The sequence below is a fragment of the Vicugna pacos genome, chromosome 24 (assembly GCF_048564905.1).
Source record: "Vicugna pacos chromosome 24, VicPac4, whole genome shotgun sequence".
Lineage (NCBI taxonomy): Eukaryota > Metazoa > Chordata > Mammalia > Artiodactyla > Camelidae > Vicugna > Vicugna pacos.
Genome location: NC_133010.1, coordinates 20,090,690 through 20,110,610, shown reverse-complemented (window position 1 = coordinate 20,110,610; position 19,921 = coordinate 20,090,690). Strand labels below are relative to the sequence as shown.

The 19,921-nt window shown below is 40.0% G+C and overlaps 1 long non-coding RNA gene and 1 other non-coding gene across 3 annotated transcripts in view; both read left to right on the top strand.

Moving 5' to 3' along the window:
* Window positions 1-19,921, top strand: part of LOC116285309 (uncharacterized) — an 84,104-nt gene that overhangs the window by 17,208 nt on the left and 46,975 nt on the right. The gene's annotated exons all lie outside the window — the stretch shown is intronic.
* Window positions 11,152-11,224, top strand: TRNAA-CGC (transfer RNA alanine (anticodon CGC)). Its single transcript has one exon. It is a non-coding gene; the product is annotated as a tRNA-Ala (tRNA).

Here is a 19,921-nt window from a genome sequence, read left to right as displayed (position 1 = left end):
AAAGGAGTTTATTGCTTCATGTTGTTGAAAACCCAGAGGGCAGACTTCAGGGTTGTTTTAATCCAGTTGCCCGTTCCTGTGGCCAAGGCCCTTCAACTTACTGATTTCATCCCAAACTGCCGCCTCCATGCAAGGTGGTACCCTCGCTGTGCAGGGCAGCATGCTTTCTCACCATAGTCAGAAAGAAAGAGAGAAGGCGTCTCCCTCAACCGTGGACCCAGAATCCCGGGCTTCCTTTTGATGAAGCTACATTTGGTCATGTGATGTCACCCCCTGAACCAGTGGCCATGAAATGCTCAGTGTTGACTGGCTCAGGTCAGCTTTGGGGGCTCATCCCTGAGCCAATCACTGTGGCAACAGGGATGAATAACTGATTGACTCCAACCAATCAGGGCTTACACCTTGAGCTGGTAGTGGGGTAAATCCTACCCAAACTTCAGGCCTAGAAGGTGGTGGAATTTGTGCTAGCAAGACACCCACAGGATTACTGCAGCAGGTACCCAACAAACATTGTTATTGTTCTTATCAGTAACAAAATTCCACCTTCTGGAAAATGTTTCCTTAAGGCTGATAGGGAGTAGATCCCCATTGAAATAGTAACCATTGTCTTTTGGATTCTAAGAAATATTACACTGCTTTCTTCATACCTATCCCCTAGTCATAGATCCACATTCTTCGAGTGCTTCTTCAATGAATTTTAAGTGGATTTTTATGTCATAGCTGGCTGAGATCCAAAGCTGTCTTTTCTGTGAAGGTAGTGATAGTGTTGGTGGTATCCTCATTCATCTGAAGTAGAAAGAGCTGGAAAAAATTTATAGGCCATCAGCTATTTGGACCTGCCACCCAGCTTGCTGTTGGGTATTTTATCACATGGAGTTACCCTCTGTGGGCCAACTCCATGAAGTGAACATGTTACACGCATTAGATGTGAGGCATATTTGGGGCTTTGAAAGAGGATGGACATGAAGCAAAACCACATGCAGACATTTCGGCTGATGAATGACCTGTGGATGGGCAGGTCCTGCCAGGTACCCTCGAACTCTGGGGAAGGAGTTGGGAGGCAGAATGACGCAGAGGACAGCTTTTAAACCTCTCAGCCTTGCAGCCGTCACCTGGTGGTAATAATCCTGCCAGTGGGGATAAGAAAGAAGCCCTGTTGGCTTTGGTTTCTGCGGATCTTGCTCAATCTCTGCAAAGGGTAATGATCTCCTACATTTTTTACAAGACTTTGGAGTCCTTTCTGTCATGTATCTTTATCCAGCAAGACTTAGAGCTCAGGATTTCCTCTGGAGATGTGTAGGAGACAGATCTTGGGGTTACTTTGCCTCTGACATCTTTCACACCTCACAGGACAATGAGACGCTGCGGTCTGTGGTTCATTTCTCCCCTCAGAGATTGAGAAGACATGTGAGATGCAGCTGTTTTCTCAGTGGGAAGCACTGATGAGGAGGTTATGAGGCATACTTTGTTATGGAAGGAGCAGAACATTTGTGGCTGTATTAGTTTCCTATGGCTGTTTGTAGCACAAATTCAGTGGCTTAAAATCACACAAATGTATTATCTTACAATTCTGGAAGTTAGGAGTCTTAAAATTGATGCATCGGCAAGGCTGTATTCCTTCTGCAGGCTCTAGGAGAGAACCTGTTGCCCTGAATTTTCCAACTCTAGAAGCTGCCTGCATTCCTGGGCTCCAGGCCCCCTTCTTCCGTCATGGGGGCCCACACTGTAGCATCTTCAAGTCTCTCTCTGACCTTCACCTCCATCATCTAATCCCTTTTTCTGATTCTGACCTCCTACTCACTCTCATGAGGTCCCTTGTGATTACATCAGGCCCACCCAAGAATCCAGGATAATTTCCCTCTTTTATGGCTGTTAATTTAATCTTATCTGTAAAGTCTCTTTTGCCAGGTAAGATAAGATACAAATGTCAGGAATTGGAATATGGACCTTTGAGGGCCTTTTATTCTGTCTATCATAGTGGTTTAGTTTTCTCCTTTTCTGCCTGATTTTTACTTGTTTTTCCTTTTAAAATAGGTTTATTTTATCAACTCACATGTCAGAATGGCTATCATCAAAAAGAACACAAATAACAAATGTTGGTGAAGAAATGGAGAAGAGAGAGCCCTCATACACAGTTTAGTGGGATTGTAAATTGTTGCAGCTACTGTGGAAAACAGTATGGAGCTTTCTCAGAAAAACTAGAAGTAGAACTACCATATGACCTAGCACTTCCCACTCCTTGGTATATATCTGAAAAAAACAAAAACACTAATTCAAAAACATACATGCACGTCAATGTTCATGGCAGCATTATTTATAATAGTCAAAATATGGAAGCAACCTAAGTGTCCATCAACGGATGAATGGATAAAGATGTGTGTACACACACACACACACACACACACACACACACACACACACACACACTGGAATACTACTCAGCCATAAAGAAGAATGAAATTTTGCCATTTGTAGCAATGTGGATGGACTTGGAGGGTAATATGTTAAGTGAAGTAAGTCAGATAGACAAAGACAAATACTGTATGGTATCACTTATATGTGGGATCTAAAAAACAGAGCAGACTAGTGAATATAATTTGAAGAAGCAAATTTACAGATATAGGGAACAAACTAGTGGTTACCAGTGGGGAGAAGGAAGTGGGGAGGAGCAAATTAGGGGTAGGGGTGAAAGAGGAACAAACTATTAGGTATAAAATAAGCTACAAGGATACATTGTACAACTCAGGGGATCTAGCCAATAATTTATAATAACTATAAATGGAGTATAACCTTTAAAAATTGTGAACCACTATGTTGTATACCTGTAACTTATATAATATTGTACAGCAACTATACTTCAATAAAAAATAGATTTCAAAAATTTCAAACATAATATTTTCATAGGGGTTATAAAAAGAAAATAATAACAAAGAAGATATACAGATGACCAATAATCATATGAAAAGATGCTCAAGATTATTAGTCATTAGGGAAATGCAAATCTGAAACACAAGATACTACTTTACCCCACTAGACTGACTATAATAAAAAAATACAGAAAATGTGTTGTCAAGGATGTGGAGAAACTGGAACCCTAGTACATTGCTGTGGGAATGTAAAATGGTGCAGCCACTGTGGAAAACAACAGTTTGATGTTTCCTCAAAAAGTTAAATATAGAATCATCATACGATTCATCAATGCCACTCCTACGTATGTACTGAAAAGAATTAAGAGAAGGTACTCAAACAGATGTTTGTATAAGAATGTCCATAGTAGCAGCATTATTCACAATAGCCAAAAGGTCCATCAACAGATGAATGGATAAACGAAATGTGGTACACACATACAATGGAATATTATTCAGTCCTAAAAGGACTGACATACTGAAACATGTTACAGTGTGGATAAACCTTGAAAAGATTATGCTAAATGAAAAAATCTAGACACACACACAAAAACCGAAAATTGTATGATTCCATTTATATGAAATATCTAGAGTAGGTAAATCCATAGAGAGAGAAAATTGGTAGTTACCAGAGTCTTGAGGCAGGAAGAATGGGGGAGTGATTGCTTAATTGGTACAAGATTTTCTTTTAGGGTAGTGGAATGTTTTGGAACTTGATAAAAGTGGTGATTGTGCAACACTGTGAATGCACTAAATGTCATTGAGTTGCACAACTTTAAATGGCTAATTTTATATGTGAATTTCATCTCAATTTTTTTTGAAAGGAAAGCAATAAGCAAGGAATACATTGAACAATCTCATTCCTACCTCTGCCCTATCTGCTCCATTTTCCTCCACCCATGTAGATAACTATACTTAGTTCCTTGTGTATCCTTCCAGTGATTCTTCATGCAGAAACAAGTGGACGTGAGTTATATGTCCTATAACTTTGTTATTTCAAGAGTGCTGTATAAACAGAATCATATAGTATATAACCTTTAGAGATTATCTTTATTCACTCAGCATAATTCTTTTGAGACCCATCTAAGTTATTGTGTGTATCAATAGCTCATTCCTCATTCTGCTGAGCAGTTTTCCAAGGTATGGATGTACTGTCATTTGTCTAACCATTCACTGGTTGAAGGACATTTGGGTTGTTTCCAGTTTGGGTCTATTATGAATAATGCTGATAAAATCATTCACATGCAGGTTTTGTGTGCATGTAAGTTTTCATGTCTCTGGGATGAATGCTATATATCCTTTTACTTTCATCCTTTCCTATACCATTTTGTTTTAAGTGAGTCTCATAAAATAGCACATAATAACTGAATCACTATGCTGTACACCAAAAACCAATAAAACATTATAAATTAAAAAAATTTTTTAAATAGTATGTAATTTGAGCATTAAAAAAATCCATTCTGCCAGTCTCTTTCAATTGATTTATTTAAACTATTTACATTTAATGTAATTATTTCTCTGTTTGGATTTTTATAATAGATGCTTTAAGTCTTTATCAGGTAATTCTCATATCAGTGTCATCTCAGCATCTGAGTCAAGATTTTCCTAGTTCTTCATATGATGAATAATTTGTGTTAGATTCTAGATATTTGGAATATTATGAATCTCTGGGTCTTTTATAATCCTATGGGAAATGTTGGAGGGGTTGTTTGTTTTTGTTTTTTCACAATTTAGTAAGCAATTGACCCAGTTGGGTTCAGGCTACAAGTTCCAACCAGCCTTCTGTGAGTAGTGGCTTCAATGTCAATTCTACTTTCAGTCTTTGCACTGCTTCTCAGATCCTTCCTGCACGTGTGCCACCTGGTGGCCAGTGTGGGTTGTGGGTGGTGGTCCAGCTCAGTTTATAGTCCATCTCAAATCTTTTGGTATACTGTTTAGGGTCAGGTTCACACGCTGCCACTTACATAAAGGTGAGCCCAGGGATTTATAAAGGTCACTTCCCCAAACTCTTTCCTCTCTTCAATGTGCCCCGTACTTTCTGGCTCCCGGGGTTCCCTTTTGAGTCATCCAGTCAGAAGATAAACAGAAAACAGGAAAATTCTCTCTCTTTGAGCATTAGGAGACCCCTTTCCTGTTTCTTAAGCCAGAACCAGAGAGTTTCTCCTGGAGCCCACATACAGTTTTGAGATACCTTCTGTCCAGACTGGGCAATACCAAGGCTGACAGCATGGTGAACTCACTCTTGGTTCAGAGGTACTTTGAACTCTGATATTCCATCCCAATCCATCTGCTCCTATTTCCAGATCCTCAAATTGCTACTCCATCCGTTCTGCCCAAGTGATAGCTGCGTTCAGTGGGAGAGACAGGGTGGAGTATGATTATTCCATCTTACCTGGAACCTGGGGCTGAGTTTTGAATCACACAGTTAATTTGACTAATATCCTATTAGTGGACACTTGGGCTGTTCTTCTTGCCTTTTAAATTGTGATGTTTCTGAGAATCCTGTCTTCTCTTACCTCTTCATAACAGTGGTTCTCAACTTGGCTTATCACTAGAATCACCTAGTGAAATTAAATAAAATACCTCAATGTCTAGGCTATATCTCAGACAAATTAAACAGAATTCCTGGGAGTAGGTCCCAGGCATCAGTACTTAAAATTTTTTCTTTTCTGTTTTGCACACCTCACCCCATTCTGCAATCCTCCCAACCTGCTCGTCTATAAAAGTTCCTTATTTCATTTAATATTGTCACCATCCCCCAGACTCTCAAGTAAGACATTTCAGAGTTGGGCTAAACTCAGCTCCCAAATCCTGCACATCCAGGCTACTCTCCCTCCTAATGATGCTAACTCAGAAATGTCTTCAAACGTGCCTCCATCTTCACTTCCTTAAATCAAGTCCATCTCCCATCTGGATTACTACACAGCCCTGTTTTTTCTCTATTTTAATTGAAGTATAGTCAGTTCCAATGTGTCAATTTCTGGTGTATAGCACAATGTCCCAGTCATGCATATACATACATATATTCATTTTCATATTCTTACATAGTCTTATCATCGCCTCCCTCTCATTGGTCTCTCTCTTCTTTGCTATAGCTCTCACTGATAACAGGGGATCTTCCTAAAAGAAGAATCTCATCATATTACTCCCCTTGCAAAACATCTGTAGTACCTTCGTGCCCACAGTGTAGAGTCTAGACTTGAGCAAAGGACACGAAGCCTGCCATACCTGGCCTGGACTTCTTCTCCTACCTCCTCTCCCATCACGTGTATACTTCTGCTCCCCACATCCCAGAGTCACACAGGCAACTCCTGAAATACTCTAGGCCCTATTATGCCTTCTTATTGTTGGTCCTACTGAAATGCTTGCCCCCTACCTTGATACTTGGCCATCACCTTTTCAACCATTGTGAATCGCTAAAATGTTAACCACTCACCAGTGCTTCCAAGCTGATGTCATTGCTGGATTCTCTGTGTTTCTCCAGGTTTGACTGGAAGTGTAGAAGAGTGTACAAAAGTGTATAATAGTGGCCACGGGTGTATAAAACTCCATTGAAATTGTCAGTTTGCATGACTGCCATCCCCACCAGACTGGGAGCACCTTGAGGGTGAGAATTTAGTAATATTTTGTCTCTTCAGGGAAGAACAGAGTCCCCTGACTCAGAGCAGACCCTCAGTGGACATTCAAACAAATGAATTTATAGCAGATGGTGGCCAAGGCAGCAGCTTTGTGAGATTAGAAAAGTGAAAGAAAGAGGATGAAATGTAGGTATTAAAAAATGCAAGAATGTTTACAAAATGAAATGAGATCACCAAAGTTTCTTAGCTAAAAGAGAGAAGTCATTTCTGATGTTGATACTATCTTGAAAAGCATCTTGGGTGCTTTGTTATCTGAAGGAGAAGGAGATACCAGGGAAATAGAGTAAATTTGTAAAACAGGTGTAAACTAAAACTCTAAGGAGCCAAGGAAATGCCTCTGATTTGGGTAGCAGCAGCATCTTGCTGTATTTGAATTCAGTTCCCAGCTCACTATTTGATGCTGGGTGAACTTGGGCAGGTTAATTAACCTCTCTTATTTCTTAACATGTATAAGGAACATGATATTTCCTAACTTACAGGAATGTTTTGAGGGTTGAATGAATTAACACATATTTTTGGCATGTAGTTAAGGGCCCAATAGATAGTATTATTTTTAATTTCTGGTGATTTAGGGAACAAATTGGCAGAAGTAGATGGAAAACTCCTTGGAGAGAGAGCCGCTGGATTCCCAAGTCCTGAAGTCCAGGGATGAGCTGACAGGCCAGTTGTCCTCCTCGGGCTTTGGCCGTGGCTCTTGGTCCAGTTGGACTGGTCCTTCACTTGGAGAGCTACAAAGCTGACCGAGCTCCAGCACAATCCCTTCATACAGGGAGAGATTTATTTCTCATCCAAGTGTCCTTGACACCTGAAATAATAGAGCAATATTTGAACATGCTTTACCTGGACAGGCCCTATTTGCCAAGGATATTCTAAAAATATACTGTTGGGATTTAAAAAAAAAATCTCCTGTGATTCTAAAGGTCTCTGCAAATGCTACCTTCTAAATTTATGTCAACAGAAATAGCCGGAGCTTGACATTCGTAGTATATGAAGCATTCAGCTACAAAGATTACTAGCTTACATTTCCAGGATGCAGCAATGATTATATTGTTGTTTCTTCTGCTAATTTTATTTTTTATTAATAGATCACCGTTGTTGACCACTGGTGACAATTATGTTCTCTGATAACTGAAAAATACTGAATAGCTCAATAAAACAATCAGTGCAAAGCAATCAATGTCCCTGAAGATGATATTATTGTATCTGTCTGTCCTTAATCTCTCCTCCTACTGGGGAGGTAAAAAGAACTGCATCTTTCCAGCATCTCAGTTTCAATAGGAGGGAAAGAAACATAAGAAAAGAAAGAAAATGGACATTAATGGAGAACTTACCATGTGCATTTTCTATATCTTCTCACTTAAATTCCACAAGCCTTATTATTCCCATTCATATGGTGGAGTAAACTGAGACTAAGAGTTTAAACGGCTTTCCCAGGTTCACTCACCCACCCAAGAGACGATGCTGAGATTTGAATCCGAATGAGCCCACTCTGAAACTGACTTTCATTCCAGCCCCAGTCAGCAATAGCTGTTTAATTTTCACCTACTTCTCATTTGTCCCTCTCTAACATCTTCTCCACCCGCTTTTCCCTTCTGCAAGCTTCCCCACTGTGACTTTCAGCTGCGCGGCAATTCCCCAACTCCCAGGCAGCAATATATCTACAGGAATTAATGGAAGACAGACTTGACAATACATTCAATCCATTTGCAAATTTCACTGTAATGTATATCTGTGTGTGTGTGTGTGTGTGTACAAGGAGGCACACATCTATATTTCAAATTAGCAAGTCAGTCATGAGTTACAACTCCATGCCAGGAACGTCTTTAGATAGCCAGACACACAGATAATCAAGGCATAGATTAACTCGCTTTGACTGTGCAGTAATTTAAAGCTCTCAGCTTATATGGCCAGTTTGTGGTGGTGAAACATTCCTACAGCATATGGTAACCTTTAGTAGAAAACTTGCAGTGAGAAGTGTGGGATCCCTATCAGACATGCAGAAAACATGTGGTTGATATTAGAGTGTGCATTCACCACTCAGGTCCAATGGACTTGGCCTGTTTTCTCTCCTTTCCCAAGACTAGCTCAGGACTTGCTTCTCTGCATTAAAAAAAAAATCCAGAACCATGGGGTTCTTGTATTTGTTAGAAATTTCATGCTGAATTAAACAGTAGCAAAGTGCTTTAGATTGGGAGCGAGGAGGCCAGAGTCTCATCCTCACTGAGTGGCCTCGGATCCGTTACAGTGTCCTCCTCAAGGATTCGCTATTTTCTGAATGATCACCTCCAGCTCTGAAGACTGTGGTTCTAATTATTAGGATCAGAAAGAGTAAACTTCCTGGGCTGGGTATTTGAATTCTAAGGCTCTTTCCTAACATTAGCTACTGATGTTTGATCTTCCTGAGGAGACAGAGACCACCAGGCAAAGACTTCTGACCCCCTCCAGCCCACCGCACACCTTTCCCATATCCCTTCTCCCATGCTCTTAGAAATCCGTGACATGTGTCCTCCATCCTCTTAGAAGCTGGCCTGTGCTCCTGAGGATCTTGCGAAAAAGTAGGTTCTGGTCTCAACGATCTGGGGTGGGGTAGGGGAGCCTGAGATTCTGCATTTCTAACAAGCTCCCGGATGATTCTTGTGCTGCTGGTTTATGGACCACACTTTCAGTAGTGTACTAATGCAGGGCTGCCATAACAAAATATCACAGACCAGGTGGCTTAAATAGAAATTAATTTTCTCACAGTCAGAGACTGGAAATCCAAGATCAAGATGTTGTCTGCGTTTACTTTCTGGTAAGAACTCGCTCCTCAGCTTGTAGATAGCTCCTTCCTTGCCGTGTCCTCAAGTGGCCTTTTCTCTGTGCACGTGTGTCCCTGGTCTCTCTTCCTTTTCTTATAAGGACATTAGTTCTATCAAATAAGAGTCCCATTTGTGTGATCTCATTTAACCGTAGTTATTTCTTTAAGGCCCTATCTCCAAATACAGTCATACTGGGAATTAGGGCTTCAACATAAGAATTTTAGGGGGAAACAGTTCAGTTCATAACAAGTAGCAAAAGTCTAGAGCAGCTCTGGCCATAGAAATAGCATGCAAGTCACATATATAATTTTAAAATTTCTAGTAGCCACAATTTTAAAAAGTAAAAAAGAAATGCACAGAACTTATAATCTTTTATTTAACCTTGTATTCCTAAAATATAATTTCAGCGTACAATTGATGTAAACATTATTGAGTTTTTTTTAATACTAAATCTTTGAAATCTGGTGTGTATTTTACATTTAGAGTACATCTCAATTTGGACTAGCCATGTGTCCAGCATGTAATAGTCATATCAACTCTTGCTGGAATTTGTAGTCTACCCACCTGCCCTACAGATTTCAGAGTTGCCAGCCCCTATTGTCACACATGAACCAATTCTTAAAAATAAATCTTTCTCTCTCTGTCTACACACACACACACACACATGCACAAACACATACACCCTATTGGTTCTACTTCTCTGGAGAACCCTAACACAAATAGTGCTTCTCAAACTTTAAGGTATATATGAATCATTTGGGGGTTTTGTTCATTTGCAGATCTGGACTCAGTACTTCTGGGGTGGGACCTAAGAGTCTGCATTTCTAAGTTCCCAGGTGAAGCTGATGCTGTGGGTCTGTGGGCGACACTTTGAGTTGCAACAGCATATTCTCTGAGTTCTCAGAGCATTTGGGAGTGGGGCTAGGTCTTCTCAGAACTTTCTAAAATTTAAGGAGTTCATAGTTATCTTCTTCCTCAAGGACAAGGGTTGGCAAACGTTTTCTGTCAAGGGCTAGATAGTAAATATTTTAGGCTCATGAGCCATGTGGTCTTTGTTACATCTACTCCCTCCTGCCATTGCAGTATGAAAGCAATCACAGCAGTACATAAACTAATGAGCATGATTGTATTCCAATAAAACTTTATTTACAAAAAGCAAAATGGGAGCTGGATTTGGTCCATGGGCCAAAGTTTGTCCAGTGCTGGTTTATAGAGTCTCTTGAGAGTGAAGTTCCTTGGGGCAGAGTTATTACTCATCTGGGCAGCTCCAGGACTTCATGTATAAAAGGAATTGGATAGATGCTAATGAAAAAATAAATTATTGAATGAGGTCATTAAGATTTGACTATTCATAATTTGCAAAGTGCAGATTCTCCATTGCCAAGTAACTATCTTTCATTGTCTTTTCAGTTTCTGTTTCAGAGAGTGAAATAAGAATATGTTATAATTTTTGTTTAAGTGAACTTTCTGGCACCTGCTTGCTACCTTCTGGTGCCCTGTTCCTTAGGCCAGAGAATTCATAAGAAAATAAATAGAATTTATCAGAAAATTCACTAGTTCAGGGTAGGATACGGAAATGTGTAATAGAAATATCGTGGCCAAAAAATGGTAAAACAAGTACAGGTACAGCCAGTGCATACAAACTAATTCTTAAATTTGTGAACTATTTTACACATATAAAATGCATAATGTAATATATGTGGTATAAAAATTAATACGACTACCAATGCAAGTGGTTTTTATATGTTAAAAATGATTCAAATAAAATGCATTAGATTTTCTTTCCTTTAAAATATAACATATATGGGAGGAAGGTATAGCTCAGTGGTAGAGCGTGTGCCTCGCATGCATGAGGTCCTGGGTTCAATCCCCAATACCTCCCTCAAAAGGTATAAATAAATAAATAAATAAACCTAATTACCTCCCCCCACCAAATAAAATATAACGTATTTTCCCTTTAGAAAATGGGATTTAAAACTCTATAATCCCACAAGCCAAGATCAGTAAAAGGCTGTGAAAAATTGCAGTTTGAAGTGGAGTTGGAAAGTTCCATGTGGTGGCATTATTGGATGATGTTAGATAGTACAGGGCACTGTGGGAGGTTGCTCAGCAGTTGTATCACCGGGGTTCATCTTCTGTGGGATAAGCTGTTAGGGGTCATGCTTCTTAGCCTACTGACCTCTTACCACTGTAAGCATTAAGCTCTAAGGACTTAGGGGAGGGCATCAGGAGGAGTCAGTGAAGGCTCTTAGCTCTTAATGCCATCCTTTTGGATGGTGGGTTTTTAATTCCATGGTGGGGTACAGTAGGCCACATGGCAGCCTCAGGACTATGGCTTCACTAACTGAACAGCAAATTTAATATTTATACTTATTTCCCAGGAGCAAAGCAAGTTTGCTCTTATGGTTACACCCATATTTGCATATAAACCCCACATGAAATTGGCTCCCTCCCTAACCAAATACTCCATTTCCACGTATTGGTTGATGGCTGTTGATGATGGAAAAGATCTATTAGTAAATTATTATAAAGTACTTGGCTAATCAAAATGAGGGCTAAATAACCCTTTGATAAGGCTGGGTTGTGACAAGAACTGATAACCCGGGTCCTGCTGGCCCTTTGTGAGGTCTAGCTTTGGCAGGAACCTGTGTGATATGGTGCCTGTGTCCCCAGCAGTCCATATTGATTGGATGTCCCCCAGGTGCTGAGCATGACAGGAACTCTGCAGAACCCAACAAATGCACAGTCCTTGGTTCCTATCTTAAAACTGATCTCAATATAATGGGGTGACCTAGCCTGTTGGCCAGTTTTTACTAGCCTTTTAGATAGGCACCAAGTGGTTTGTGCATTGGAGGAGAACTTAATTTTAAATGTTTAAAAACACTACTCATCAAATAGATATTTGTATACCCATGTTCATAGCAGCATTCTTTATAATTGTGAAAATATGGAAGCAACTCAAATTGCCATCCATAGATGAATATGTAAGCAAGATATGGTATAGATGCACAATTGAGTATTATTCAGCCTTAAAAAGGAATGAAATTCTGATACATGCTACAACATAAATGAATCTGGGAAACACTGCTAATAAAATAAGCCAGACACAAAAGGACAGGTATTGTATGAGTCTGCTTATATGAAGTACCTAGAATAGTCAAATTCTCAGAGACAGAAAGTAGGATTATGGTTGCCAGAGGCTGGAGGGAGAGGAGTATAGGGAGTTAGGGTTTAATGGGGACAGAGTTTCAGTTTGGGAAGATGAAAAATCTCTGAAGATGGATGACGGTGATGGTTGCACAACACTGTGAGTACTAACTGCCACTGAACTGTACACTTAAAATGGTTAAAATGGTTAATTATATGTTATGCACATTTTATACAATAAAAAATGTATATGCTCACACCCCACTACTCAAAGCATTTTCTTTGATGATTTCCATTTAAAGTTAGAAAACCCCAAAAACTTCATCTTCAGTTTGAGCCTCACCTTCCTGTTGCCTCTTGATGGCTCATGTCCATCTGGGCCGTCTTTGACCCAGTGCACAGAAACTAAGTCAAAGGCAGGTCATTCTGACTTCACCTTGTCTGTGGCCAGAGAGACAGGCTGATGTCAGGTGTTGGCCAAACAGGGAGGAATGAGAATGGGAGTCTGTGGGACTGGGATGGAGAGATAGGGCTATAAGGTCATAAGGAAGAGATTAATTGGCAATTAAAGAAAAATGGCAGCTGGTAGACTTGACCACAACAGGAGATCTTGGGAGGGACAGGAAGTGATCCCTTTGGATCCGAATGAAGGCTGTTCTGGGGGAGGCTTTGCAGGACTCCCGGAAGTGGGGCTAAGCTGCAACCACAGAATGGGCTGAGGGGTGATTTGTGTTGCTCACAGTGGTTTGGTCTAGAGCAGAGCTGGAAACGGCCATTCCTGGAAACAGTGTACTCTGCGTGTCCCCTTTATTTGTCTCCCCTTGATATTCAATCTATTTTCTTAAAAGAAATGGCCCTGCAGTTTCCTATGAATTGGGAGATTTGTGTCAGCGTAGGTTCTTCCCTCACTACTCAGAAACCTCTGGAAATTTGTTTCCTATGGCTGGAGAGCAGAGCTAAAGCAATCGCTTCAGTTGCCAAATGAGTTGGGAAGCCATCTGAACTTGCTGTTCTGCTCTCTGCGGAAGTAACACTAAACATTAGGTGCTGAGGGCTCCTGGCAGGGTGCAGTGGAAAGTGCAGGGAAGCCCCTGGCACAGGGCACCGGGGATTTGCTGCTGCTGCAGGTAACGAGGCAGGAAAGGGGAAGAATTCGACACAGCTGGTCTAACCTTCAGCCCCACTCACCTCCTGGTGTCTCTGCTGCTTAGCATTTCATGCTCAGGCTTCTGCTGAACTTCTATGAAAACCAACCTCTTATGATTCTGTGTGTCCCTCCAGCCCCATCTCCTGGCAGGTGAAAACGACTTTCGTTTAAATATGTTTCCCCTGAAATTTCCATGTCAGGCACCAGCAAGGCTGACTTGGACCACAGACAACCTAAGAGAAGCATCTGCAAAAGACACAAGCAGGCATTTCACAGAAAAGAAAATACATGTGGCCAAGATCCATTTAAAGAGCTATCCAGTGTTCTCAGTGGTTGGCCAAATGTTACATCCTTTCAACTGGCAAAAATCAAAGTCTGACAATACTAAATATTGGAGAGGATGCAAATCGAAAGATCTCTAACACATGGCTAGTGGGAGTAAATTCCTACAACCTCTTTGAAAAGTTGATTGGCATTATTCCCTAAAGTGGGAACGTTTACAGACTTTATGACAGAGCAGTTCCACTCCATGGCATATGCCAAAGAGCGATTCTTGCATAACAACAACAACAACAACAGTAAAAAGCACACACAAGAATGATCCAATAGTCCTGTTCACAACTGCAAAAAATTGGAAATGTCCAAAGAGTGGATGAATAAATATTACACAGCAGTCAGATGTGTGAACTAAATAAAATACAACAATGTTAATGAACCTTAACATATATTAAGTGAAGACGTAAGTTCCAAAAGATTCCAAACAGCATAATAACCTTTTTATAATTAAAAATAACTAAAATAAAAATATGTACTTTAAAATATACATATGCAGACCTTCCTCGACCATCATTAAGTCGGGGACTGTCTGTAGAATCAACACAACTATTTATAAAGGAAAGTGAGGACATGGTGAACAGAGGATCAGGAGAGCAGGAAGAGGGTGAGGATGGGGTCATACAGTTAACCGTGGGTTATTGTCTAGTTGCTTGCTTTTACTTTGGGTGGTGGGTTTGAGGATTTGAGGGTGCTTATTAAATTGGCCTGAGAATATTTGCAAATTCAACTCATTAAAATTCACTTCTTTTTACTTCAGGCACTGTTGCTTTCTATTAACATGCAAACAGTGTAACGCAGGAGCAGCAGAATATGATTTACTAGTCTTGAATAATGTGTTTTTAGAACCACCTCAACTGTTGTTCCATGTCTCTCGCTATAGATTTATTTCATTCCTGTAACAGCTGCATAGGTTTATCTGCACCTTAGTTTATTTAACTCTGTTCTTTTATTGGTAGGCATTTAGATTGTCTCTAGCTTTTACAAAAAGATGCTACAGTAAATAAAATGCTTAGGGAATATTCTTATATGCTTGAGTGAATATGCTGGTAGAGTGAATTTCTGGAAGAATTGCTGAGTCAAAAGAAATACATATTTGCATTTTGGTAGCCACTGCCAGATTGCCTCCAAAAGGGTTATATGTATTTCCAGACTCACCCAAGTGTGTCACAGTGGGTATGATTGGCTATGTCAGGAAGCCAGCTTTTTATAGCTTTCTTCGTTTTCTCTGAACTTGCCCCATAGGAGGAATGGTTCTGTGACCAGGGGCCAGGGGGGAGAAATACTCACTTCCTGACTTTTAACCTCTCCCCTCTGTGTTTTAGTTGCTAACAGGCAGAGGCTTTGTGCTTCCCTCTGGCTGCAGTAGGGGCAACCGTCTCTCCTTGGCCTGCCCTCTGCCCCTAGTCACCCACAGTGCCTTAGTGCCGGGAACTGTTGCAAGTATGTCTCCTGACCTGCCTTGGGGGTTGATACGCTTAGGATTTGTGAAAATGCCTTTGGGATGAAAGGTGCAGACATACATACATTTGCACTTAACCAGCATAGCTCCATAAATAACAGCACTGTTGGAGAGGCCAGAACAGAATGTCACAATGTCAGTGAAAACTTCGTCACTCATTCAGAAACGCGACATCTTTGTTTTTGGATTCAGACTGCCCAAGGTTTGGTTTCAGGCCGACTGCAGTATTCCCCCACCTCATCCACCCCCAGCCCAAGCTCATGGTCATTTATTCCCCCTACTTGTAATCTGATGGCAGAAAAGATTCTTTCCCCTTTTCCCACTTTCACCAGTTTCATCAAGGTTCATTTAGCACGCTTACAGGGAGCTTTCCCTCTCCCAGGGTAAGGTTTTATTAAGATCTGGAGGCAAACATCCTCAGTGCTGCCTGGTGGTCCCCACCTGACTGACCCGCCTGGACTTTGGTGAGGACCTAACTCCTCCTGGACCAGGGCTCTCAGCACCAGCTCCGTGGGCTGGAAAGCAGGGCTGGTGCCCACCCATTGCCCTGCTCTCTCTGGGGGCTCTGACATTTTCACTCTTGTTTTGTCCTTTCAGAATAGAGTGAATAGAAAATACAGCAATTAGTTTCTTGCTGGTAAATACAAATATAATAATACCCAAAGTCAGGATAAAGTTGTGTGTGTCACTTGGCTCCATGTAACCCTTGGCAAAATTGGCACACAGGCTACTGAGCTGTGTGGTCGCTTCTCAGGCCAGCTCAGACCTGGGGTGGCCCTCTGCTCACTTCCTGAATTTCACTTCTAGTTTCTGCCCTATTGTACCAGGAGCCATAAGCAGGCTGTCTTAGAGGTCACTTATACCCCAGGGCCAGGGTTTGAGAACCACTTTTCTAAGCTTAGAGACCTTTGGTGACAGAGGTGTGGGGTGAGGGCTTGTTGAAGGAGGTTGAAATTATGTCCAGAGATGACCCAGACCGTTAGTCTCCCTAGCTTGTTAAACAGTGTGTAGAACTGATCTGGCCTTGGTATGACGAGGATTTTAATTAAGTAGGGGCTATGCATCAGGACTTTGAGAGGCATGGAGAAGCAGGGTGAATTCTTTGGCATTAAAAATCACCTTTATGAGCAGAAAAGCCCAACATGGTTAGCAATAATTTAGAATAACATTAAGAAAGTAAACTTGATAATATGATTAATTTTTACATTTAATACTATAAGTGTGCAACTATAACATCATGCCATTATAGTCTAAAGGTTATGGCTTACATAATGTAAGTTATAAGGATATAATATGATATTGAATGTTTACACACCCCTGGGCTTAATATGTGTTATTTTGTTTAGTCCACAAAATAGTCCTATGAAATGGGCAATACAATTTACCTGTTTTACATGTCATGCCCATGGTAAAGGTCAATAAAGACAAGTGCAATAATAATCATAGTAATAATAATTAAAGTAAGTTACACTTATTTAGTGTTTATTATGTTCAGGGAGCTAAACTAATCACCTTTACACATACTTCATTTATTCCTCCTTATCCCATGAGGTAGATGTTATTATTCCTATGTTCTGTTTAACTTCTCAACTAAGATGGAAGTTAAATAACATATTTAAGGCCACAGAACTATTAGGGCTGAAGCTGGTATTTGGAACATTAACAGATAGGGTAAAGCAAAAGCCATTGTTCAGTTAAAGAGCAGGAAACCTAATTCTTTTTTGGTAAAAAGGAATAATTTTCTTTCAACTTCCACTGTATTGAAAGATACATAAGGCAAAAACACTGGACAAGTGAACACTTCATGTTCCAGTTTGCTGCTCTCTATCTTAAAGTGACCTGCTGGAAAGTAAATCACGTTTTCCCATGGGAGCAGTGTTGTAATGAAGGGCCTTGTTCTTGGCCGAGAATTTCACATTAAATAAATCAAACCAGTGACCAATAATATGGTGGATGAGCAGAACCAAACAATAAAAGTATACTACTCCTAAGTCAAAGGATTTTTGAGTTCAAAGGGGCCTCAGAAGCTATGTAATAAGTAGTTTTAAAAGTATCTAAATAAATCTACCTTTACTCAAAATAAAAAAGTGTTTTAAAGCAGAAGAACCCTTTTTTTGGGAAAATCTTATTAGTCCATATAAAAAACAGCTGAAAAAGGAGCCAGGCCATTTGTACAAGATGGGAGATTTGATATATACATTTATATAAAATATATATACTTGTTACATGTATAAAACATACATATACATCATATATATATCACAAATTATATATACTTGCTATGTGTATAAAACATACACATACATGTATAATATGTATTATATGTTATAACATATATACCTGCTTGTTATGCCTTGAGTACCTCTCAGGGAAACTAAGCAAATGGCAGCAGCAGGTGGGTTGGGTTAGAAGGATCCTTCTGTGTTGCTCCATTCCTTTATATTGTTTGACTTTTTAAACAACAAAACATAAATGTATCAGATGAAGTTGCTTTGCTGTGTTCTTCCTTGCTTCCCTCCCTAGCTCCACATCATCCACTCCAGCCCTGGAAACTGCCAATATGCACTGAACCCTTGAAAACCTATTTCCTGCTACTTAACCAGCTGTGGTATGGGCTGTAGGCACTTCACTTCACTAGGCCTTCACTTTTTCATTTGAAAAACAAAGATACAAAACTCATATGGTTGTTGGGAAGAATGAAAAGAGTCTGTGTACGATAGAAATATAAGGGAAGCCACAAGTGTGAGCCACAAAGGTCATTTCAAAAAAATTTTTTTAGTGATCACTTTAAGACAACAAGAGGAACAGGTGAAATTAACTTTCATAATTGATCTCCCTTAACCCACTGTGTCCAGCATAGGATCATTTCAACATGTAATCAGTATAAAAATGATCACTGAGATATCCTATGCTCTCTTCTTCAAACTAAGTTGTTGAAATCCTCTGGGATTCAATGATCTCAGTTCAGACCAGTATCATTATAAGTGCTCAATAGCTGGATTTTAGTACATGCTTAATAAATGCTAGCTGTCATTAATTTGTACCTTTGCATGTGATGTTCCACCTCCCCCTTTTCTGCTGAACTCTTGCTTATACCTTAAGACCCAGCCAACTGGCCACATCCCCTGGAAGGCCTTCTTGATACATCCTGTCCTGATCCCTCCTCCACTTTTTGCTCCTCCAGTGCCTATCTCCTTTGCAGATACTTTGTTTATCTTCACAGACCCTAAGCTCCTTAAGAATTGTGACCCACTTTTTGTTCTTTATAGCCCTGGGGCACAGGAGAGGGACTGAATCATTTGAATGAATAAACGTCATTTAAATGAATAAGGAGTTGCATGCATGCTCTTTTGCTTTGATGGCAGGGCACTTATGGGCTGCTTGTTTCTCTTTCTCTTTGCCGTTAATTTTTATATACTAGTTGGCAGAGCCAGCTCCCCCTTCCTTCTCAAACTTCCTCTCAAGGTCATTTCCCCAAGCTGGGCCTTGCTGCAGAAAAATCATGATAAGAAAAGCAAATGTCTTCCTTAAACAGTGGGCCTGGAGAGAAATCATGAAATGTAAGCAGGATCACCCAAATACACAAATACCTTTTGTGCACTCTGTTACGTATGTATTATAAACCTTTATGAAACTGAAAGAGACACTTTTCAGTCTCTGTTTGGTTCAGGGATTTGACCCCATGAGTAAGAAGGTTTGTGAAATACTGCGGAAGATGAGGGTGCCAAGGAGAGAAGGGAGGTATTTTCAGTGAGTGTTCTCTCTGGGAGCCAGCTTTTCTGCTGGGGAGTGGGGCGGCACCAGCACAGGAGTGGCAGTTTAAGAAGCAGTGTTGCCGCGTCCTTTGCTCACATTCTCTCTTTAAAAAAAATTTCTTTTAATTGAGGTATAGTCAGTTTACAATGTTGTGTCAATTTCTGATGTACAACATAGTGTTTCAGTTATACTTATACATATATTCCTTTTCATATTTTTCATTATAGGTTACTACAAGATATTGAATATAGTTCCCTATGCTATACAGAAAAAACTTGCTTATCTATTTTATATATAGTAATTAACATTTGCAAATCTTGAATTCCCAATTTATCCCTTCCCACCCCCTTTCCCTCAAGTAAACATAAGTTTATTTACTATGTCTACGAGTCTGTTTCTGTTTTGTAGATGAGTTCATTAGTGTCTTTTTTCCTTTTTTTAGATTCTATGTATGAGTAATATTTTATGGTATTTTTCTTTCTATTTCTGACTTACTTCACTTAGAATGACAATCTCCAGGTGTATCCATGTTGCTGCAAATGATATTATTTTATTCTTTTTTATGGCTGACTAGTATTCCATTGTATAAATATACTACAACTTCTTTATCCAGTCATCTGTCAGTGGACATTTAGGTTGTTTCCATGACTTGGCTTTTGTAAATAGTACAGCTATGAACACTGGGGTGCATGTATCTTTTCAAATTAGAGTTCCCTCTGGATATATGCCCAGGA